At 39.4% G+C, this 8984-nt stretch overlaps 1 pseudogene; it reads right to left on the bottom strand.

Annotated features, from left to right (window-relative positions):
• Positions 1–589: 589 nt before the first annotated feature.
• On the bottom strand, positions 590–1813 carry LOC101010272 (annotated as a pseudogene).
• Between the last annotated feature and the right edge of the window lie 7171 nt (positions 1814–8984).

Below are 8984 nucleotides of genomic sequence, written 5' to 3'. Positions count from 1 at the left end.
AAAGGACACATCTATTTAGCATCATGATCAGACTATTACATTTAGCAATCAACAGCATGGGTGCAAAAAATAATTGACATTAAAACCTTTTATAGGCAAGCTTTATACTTTCTACAGAACAGAAACTGAAATAAACTATTGTACAATTGGTCACAACTACAGTCCTTGAGATTTTTGCCCATACACATGAATATTGTCAAAAACATGTCTTCTTTGTAGCAGCTAGGTCCTGCTACTACTGTGCTTGACTGAGTTCAAAAGTCTGTTGTAACCTGTAGTTTCCTTGTCACGTTTCCAGCTGTCCTCTCCTGCTAAGCTTTGTCTCGTGGCAGTAATTAAAATCTTCTGGCCGGGCACAGTGGCTCATGCCTGTAATCCCAGCACTTTGGGAGGCCAAGGCGGGCGGATCACGAGGTCAGGAGTTTGAGATCAGTCTGGCCAACAGAGTGAAACCCATCTCTACTAAAAATACAAAAAATTAGCTGGGTGTGGTGGTGGGCACCTGTAATCCCAGCTACTCAGGAGGCTGAGGCAGGAGAATTGTGTGAACCCAGGAGGCAGAGGTTGCAGTGAGCCGAGATCACACCACCGCACTCCAGCCTGGAGGCAACAGTGCAAGACTCCATCTCAAAACAACAATGACAAAACAAAAACAGAAACAAAGACAAAACAAAACAAAACAAAACAGTAGCAATGGCCGTAGCTACTGTTGCTACTAGAACCACCATAGCCACCTTGGTTTCGTGGTTTGGCAAAATATTGGCCTCCACCACCATAGGGGTCAGAGTTTCTGCCTTCAAAGTTTCTTGCCTTCATGGGTTCAAAATCTGAAGACTGACTGTTGTACTTGCCAAAATCATTGTATCTTCTACTACTTCTGCAATTGCTTCTACTACCACTGCCAAAGCCGCCTCTGTCTCCGTTGTTATAGCTGTCACAGAAGCCACTGCCCTGGTTTCTACAACCTTCTCCACCACTTCCATAGCCTCTGCTTTCTTCAGAGTAACCAGGGCCACCTCCTCCATAACCACCATCATTACCAAATCCATTAGAGTCATCCTCACTGCCACCATATCCACTACTATCACAGCTGCCGCCAAAGCCACCATGACCCCTGAAGTTTCCTCCATGACCAAAGTTGTCTATCCCATCAAAACTGCCTCCATGACCGCCACCAAAGTTTCCAGAAGCATTTTGGCCTCTTTGGCTGGATGAAGCACTAGCCACCTCTGGCTTCGACAGGGCTTTTCTAACTTCACAGTTGTGGCCATTCCCAATGTGGTATTTCTAAATGACAATCTTATCCATGGAGTCATGATCATCAAAGGTGACAAAAGCAAAGCCCTTTTACTTGCCACTGCCTTGGTCAGTCATGGTTTCAATCACTTCAATTTTCCCATGCTGTTCAAAATAATCTCTTAGGTGGTGTTCTTCAGTGTCTTCTTTAATGCCACCAACAAATATCTTCTTCACAGCTAAGTGGGCACTTGGTCTCTGAGAATCTTCTCCTGAGACAACTCTTTGGTTGTATAATTCTTCCATCTCCATGTGTGGCCTTGTATGCATGGCAGCATCTGCCTCCTCCACAGTGGCATTTGTGACAACCCCAAAGGCCCTGGAGCGCTTGGTGTTTGGATCTCACTTCCACACAGTTCGGGAGTGTTCCCCATTGCTCAAAATGGCTCCTCAGGCTCTCAGCATTCGTTTCAAAGCTCAACCCTCCAATGAGGAGCTTCCACAGCCATTCAGGCTGTTTAGGAGACTCCGACTGAGACACGACAGCAGTGGGAAGAGAGACTTTGACAATGCTTCCTCAACAGCATCCCCTAGCAGAAAGGAGAAGGCTAACAAATGTATCTCAACACACCATATTCTAAACTTTGAAAATCGACTCTGTGTTCAATTAAGTTTTCTTCCATCTGGTCAGTAGGTTCCCATGCAGCACAAGCTTGCCATGTTTGTTAGTCACTTGAAAGCTTACCTCAAGCCTGGACAATTGATCCAGAAAGTCCCAACTCATTCAGATGTCCAGGCTTGTGTACTTATGAATCTACCACTGGTCTTGAACCACCCCATCGGAAGGTGAGATAGAGGAATGCTATCAGCTGCAGTCAGAAGGCTCACTACAGGGATGAATCCTAGCTCCAGGGAAACAGACACATAATGAAGACTCCAAACTGAGAGAAACTGCACTGCGATCTAGACCCTGGACTCCTTAGGTATATGTTAATTTGAAAACATATTTAACGTATTCCACCTGCCAGGTATCGGGAATGACTAAGATTAATTTTCAGAGATTTAGAACAGTGACCATATAACATGGATTGAAAAAAGATACAGTTTCTGTCCTCTCACCTCTGCCTTCCCTCTGAAGGGATCGGTTTGTGGGAAGTTAGAGCCTAGGGCCCTGGAGTTGGGTCCCCAAGTACCTTCCTACTAAAGGCAGCCTTGATCAGCTTCTCCTTAGGAACTACTGAAGCAGTTCAGTATCTATCTGAACTATCTTCCTGGGACCTACCTTTTTGCTGAATCTAGCTCAGTGTACCTATCTTAATAATTCACAAAATGGGATTAATAATCCCTACCTCGAAGAGTCATTGTGAAGATTAGAAATCATTAGGTGTGATAAATCGAAGTATGGTCAGGAACTCAAATTTTCTTCATTTTATGTTGGGTTCTCCAGAAGCAGAGCCTGAGTCAGAAACTGAGGACAAGGGATTTATGGAGGATGCGTTCTTCAGGCCAAACCTATAACAGAAAAAGAGAGGTGACATAGGAAAGGGTAAATTACCAATCAAGGATATCATCTAATGAAGTCTAGCCTTGGCCTGATCAACAGGGGACTCTGGAACATAAATAGTATAGCAAAGTTATCATGATTTGAAGCAGACTGGACTTCTGCGTTCATAAGTCAGCCATTCGCTGTTGGGAAGTGGTGGGGCAGGTGGTGGTTGTGCTGGTGGGAGGGTAATCTCCTTGGCATATCTGGGTGAGGAGACTTCTGTCAGCCAAGGTTCATTTTCACATACTTGTAACTTCTACTCTTCACTTAAAAACTGTCATCCCTTAAGACTGTGTGCCTGAAGACTTTGTTCTCTCCTTAGGACTTCCTACTTTGGCATGTGGTTAGAAGGCATCTTTGAGCTCACTTTAGAGGATTGAGCATGTATGAAACAGAAGCAGTGTGCTTCAAGATTCTGGCACAGTATTCGGCATATAGCAGGAACTCTATAGATGCTAGCTCTTTTTTAAAAAAAAACCTTCTGCCCCTAAAACTGTCCTTCATTTTGGAGAATTCCTGGCAATGCACTGTCCTTCCAAGTCAGGCCAGAGGTGGACAAAATAGAAGAGAATGTAATCAAAGCACCTAGCACATGGTACACGTACATAATAAATAAGTATTGGTTACATTTCTTCCTTTCCGTTCATTAGCTTTGTCCCAGGACCATTTGAGTTTTCTTATGGTGCAGAAGATTTATTTTATCCAGTTAATTATTAGGGACATTAATATTCACAATAATCACCATAAATATTATGTTCCAGATGGATTTGGAGTCATAATCATTTTGGGGGGAATACAGTTGTAGAAAATAGCCTAATTTTATCTTGTAAAAATCTTTTTTTTTTAATCTCCGCTTCTTTTAAAGCACATGTAATAGGCACTATCACCCAATTTAGTACTTATAAATCTGCACTTTTCCCTACTTTTTTTTTTGGAAGAGCATAAGGGTGAGGAGTTTCTATTGTACCCCTCCACCATTCCTATGCCTCCTGATCCTGATCTTTGCTCACTGTCAGGAGCAAAGAAAGTGCCAAGTTAATGCTTGTTATCCTGATCAAGCACAGCAGTGAGCAAGTTATGACATCCATGAATCAACTAAGAATAACCCCTTAATAAATAAATGAGAAATTCCTTCCAGAATTTTGTGCCACAAATATAATAGCAACAACTAGTAATATTTTAAATGCTCAGATTTTCTTATTTCAGCAACTGTACTTTTATGAATGCATCCTTAAAAAACTGGAACCATTTCAGATGTCCATCAGAAAATAGTTAAATAAATTCTTGCATTCAAAATTTATTGTTATATACAAATTCCATTAAACAAGGGGTTAGATGTATATAGACTTACTTAAAAAGCCAATATACAAGAAAAAACAAATTATAACACACACACACACACACGCCCAATTGAAACTTTTTATTTAGTTGTGATGTAGGAATTAAATTTTGCTTTCTTCCTCAAATAGGTGCAATAAAAAATGATAAAGGGGATATCACCACCGATCCCACAGAAATACAAACTACCATCAGATAATACTATAAACACCTCTATGCAAATAAACTAGAAAATCTAGAAGAAATGGATAAATTCCTGGACACATACAGCCTCCCAAGACTAAACCAGGAAGAAGTTGAATCCCTGAATAGACCAATAACAGGTTCTGAAACAGAGGCAATAATTAATAGCCTACCAACCAAAAAAAGTCTAGGACCAAACGGACTCAGCCAAATTCTACCTGAGGTACAAAGAGGAACTGGTTCCATTCCTTCTGAAACTATTTCAATCAATAGAAAAAGAGGGAATCCTCCCTAATTAATTTTATGAGGCCAACATCATCCTGATACCAAAGCCTAGCAGAGACACAACAAAAAAAGAGAATTTTAGACCAAGAACCTTGATGACCATCGATGCAAAACTCCTCGATAAAATACTGGCAAACCAAATCCAGCAGCACATCAAAAAGCTTATCCACCACGATCAAGTTGGCTTCATCCCTCGGATGCAAGGCTGGTTCAACATATGCAAATCAATAAATGTAAACCATCATATAAACAGAACCAAAGACAAAAACCACATGATTATCTCAATAGATGCAGAAAAGGCCTTCGACAAAATTCAACAGCCCTTCATGCTAAAAACTCTCAAAAAACTAGGTATTGATGGGACGTATCTCAAAATAATAAGAGCTATTTATGACAAACCCACAGCCAATATCATATTGAATGGGCAAAAACTGGAAGCATTCCCTTTGAAAACTGGCACAACACAGGGATGCCCTCTCTCACCACTCATATTCAACATACTGTTGGAAGTTCTGGCTAGGGCAATCAGGCAAGAGAAAGAAATAAAGGGTATTCAATTAGGAAAAGAGGAAGTCAAATTGTCTCTGTTTGCAGATGACATGATTGTATATTTAGAAAACCCCATCGTCTCAGCCCAAAATCTCCTTAAGTTGATAAGCAACTTCAGCGAAGTCTCAGGATACAAAATCAATGTGCAAAAGTCACAAGCATTCCTATACACCAATAACAGACAAACAGAGAGCCAAATCATGAGTGAACTCCCATTCACAATTGCTTCGAAGAGAATAAAATACCTAGGAATCCAACTTACAAGGGATGTGAAGGACCTCTTCAAGGAGAACTACAAACCACTGCTCAGAGAAATAAAAGAGGACACAAAGAAATGGAAAAACATTCCATGCTCATGGATAGGAATAATCAATATTGTGAAAATGGCCATACTGCCCAAGGTAATTTATAGATTCAATGCCATCCCCATCAAGCTACCAATGACCTTCTTCACAGAATTGGAAAAAGATACTTTAAAGTTCATATGGAACCAAAAAAGAGCCAGCATTGCCAAGACAATCCTAAGCAAAAAGAACAAAGCTGGAGGCATCACACTACCTGACTTCAAACTATACTACAAGGCTACAGTAACCAAAACAGCATGGTACTGGTACGAATCAGAGATATAGACCAATGGAATAGAATAGAGGCCTCGGAAATAATACCACATATCTACAACCATCTGATCTTTGACAAACCTGACAAAAAGAAGAAATGGGGAAAGGATTCCCTCTTCAATAAATGGTGCTGGGAAAACTGGCTAGCCATATGTAGAAAGCTGAAACTGGATCCCTTCCTTATACCTTATACAAAAATCAATTCAAGATGGATTAAAGACTCCAACAGGTGCTGGAGAGGATGTGGCGAAATAGGAATGCTTTTACACTGTTGGTGGGACTGTAAACTAGTTCCACCATTGTGGAAGACAGTGTGGCAGTTCCTTAAAGATCTAGAACTAGAAATGCCATTTGACCCAGCCATCCCATTACTGGGCATATACCCAAAGGATTATAAATCATGCTGCTATAAAGACACATGCACACGTATGTTTATTGTGGCACTATTCACAATAGCAAAGACTTGGAACTAACTCAAATGTCCATCAGTGACAGATTGGATTAAGAAAATGTGGCACATATATACCATGGAATACTATGCAGCCATAAAAAAGGATGAGTTTGTGTCCTTTATAGGGACATGGATGAAGCTGGAAACCATCATTCTGAGCAAACTATCACTAGGACAGAAAACCAAACACTGCATTTTCTCACTCAGGTGTGGATTGAACAATAACACATGGACACAGGGTGGGGAACATCATACACCAGGGCATGTTGTGGGGTGGGGGGAGGGGAGGGATAGCATTAGGAGATATACCTAGTGTAAATGAGGAGTTAATGGGTGCAGCACACCAACATGGCACATGTGTACATATGTAACAAACCTGCACGCTATGCACATGTACCCTAGAACTTAAAGTGAAATTTAAAAAAATCGCTTTCTTCTAGATGGATCAACAATCTTAACATCATTTATGAAATAGTCTGAATTTACTCCACTAAATTGAACATGTTAATTTTGCTATATATCCAGTCGCCATAGATAAATGAATCTTTTTCTGAATGCTATTGATTTGACTCTTCTTTTAGTGACATCAAAATTATCTAAACATGGTACCTTTACAGTTTTAAGAGCTTCATAGCAAGTACCCAACTCTACCTTGCTCAATTTTATTTTTTGTAAAAGTTTCCAGGCAATCTCCCATACCAATTTTTACATCAATGTTACAACTTCAGTTTGTTTGAAAAAACCAAAAACATTTGTATCGGATTTAAATTGAATTAAATATTGATTAATTTGGGGGAGGAGTGACCATTTTATAAAAATATCTTTCTACTTACTTTCTCTCAGTATAATCTTCTTCTTACAGGTTTTCAATACTCCCACGCCTATTTTGGGGGGAATGCGCTATTTCTGTATTCGTTTTCTAACTGGTTATTGCTAGTACAGAGGAAAACCATCAATTTTTATTTGTTTTGTATGAAGTCACTTAATGAACTCTTATTTGTTCCGATTATTTTCTTGTTTAGTGTTTTATTTAGTCTTCATCAGGTTTGGGGGAAAATGTTGTGGTTTCTTTTAACTCTGAGTTAGACACAGGAAGGATATAGTAAATGACAAACCCTCTTACAACCAAGTTCAAATTAGTTTCATTCTTATTCTTTATTTTTGTGATTCTGTAAGCACCTTTCCAACCTCTCACTGGACAAAGGAAAGCAGTATCTAAGCACATGTGTGGCCAGGTCCTCCTGCTTTCACTCTGTCCAGGACAGCATGCCAACACAACTCCTGAGCTGGAAATTCCCACGATCAGTAGAGGGGAAAAACAGCAGCTTGTACGTAAGAACCCACAAGCCCATGAGTCTTCTTTGTATCCTATCAGGTGGATAGGAGCTGGCTCAGGTAGGTTAGTTTCAATTTTACCAGGACTGATTTGAGCAGTCAGAATACACCTAGGAGCCAACCTTCCCACTTTCATACTCCTGACTGGTTATCATCAGGATTACAGTGACTTGATCTTGATGGCCATACATCCCACAAAACATCTTCACAAGATAGTGCTCTCTAAATAAATAGTTCTTGCAAAAGTAGAGATGCAAATTCATACAGCATTGCTGACTCAAGAGTTTAGCGAAATAATTTCAAAAGAGGAACCTTGATTTTATTTCTTAGGTGTTTTACACAAGCTGAGAGGACAGAGGGAAAATCATTAATGGTTTTTAGCCCAGGGAATAAGCTGGCATGTGGAGCTTTCTGTCACCTTTCATGACACTTCTCTTCCCAACCTCTCTGCTGAACTTTTTGGCCCTTTGTCCCATCAACACATCACACCTACCATTTATCATTCTATCCACCCCTTCATATAGATATCAGTGAGCTGTCAAGAATCACCCCCATAACACGCCCCCACTACTACTACCACCAACAACAAATTGTGTAGAGGTGGAGGTGTTTTATAACTACAGATGTTCCTCAATCTACAATGGGGTTATGTCCCATTAAACTCATAGCAAAGCTGAAAAATCACAAGTCAAACCATTGTAAGTCAGGGACTTTCTCTGCAAAGACAAGAAAAATAGATGATAACATTTTCTGAAGCACTTATCACACACACGATTCACCTCTAGGCTTTTAGTAATTTAGCAACGCTGTTTTTTGTTTGTTTGTTTGTTTGTTTTTTATCTTGCTGCCTAGAATTCTGTGGAGTAAATGTCTGCTGAATATGCAGGTTTCAATCATTAGTTGTTCTTTTCTATAAAAAATTCTGCCTTTGACTCGTGATGGCGGAATAACACATATTTTGTTATTAACTATTTTGAGCTGATTGACAACAGATATTTCTCTGTTGTGCTGCCTCAGCAGATCCTGATAAGTGAAATAACCCTTCTTCACTGAAAAATCTTATTGTTTTTGAGCAGATTCTTTAACAATAGTCAGTGGAAGTTCTGATGCCAGTTGGCCCAGTGTGTAGGATTACAAATTCACTCCAATTCGAGAAGATATTTTTCTTAATTACTATACATATATTTTGTCACTTTTAATTTTTTTCAATTATAAAAGTAAAAAAAAACCATTAAAGACATTTAAAAAAATAAAATCAAGAATATAAAAGTAATGACCAGCCAATTATCCAAACACAAACTCTACACTGTACTGTCTTTGCATTTACGTTGAATATTATCAATGAGAAAAATACTATTTATACCAGTAAAACAATTATATCTTAATGTTGTTTTATTTTGGATTTCCATCACAACTGAGAATGAATATAGGTTTTGTATGTTTG

The sequence above is a fragment of the Papio anubis genome, chromosome 9 (genome assembly GCF_008728515.1).
Source record: "Papio anubis isolate 15944 chromosome 9, Panubis1.0, whole genome shotgun sequence".
NCBI classification, from domain to species: Eukaryota; Metazoa; Chordata; class Mammalia; order Primates; family Cercopithecidae; genus Papio; species Papio anubis.
The sequence above is the reverse complement of the archived record's forward strand: the minus strand, read 5'-3'. Positions and strand labels throughout refer to the sequence as shown.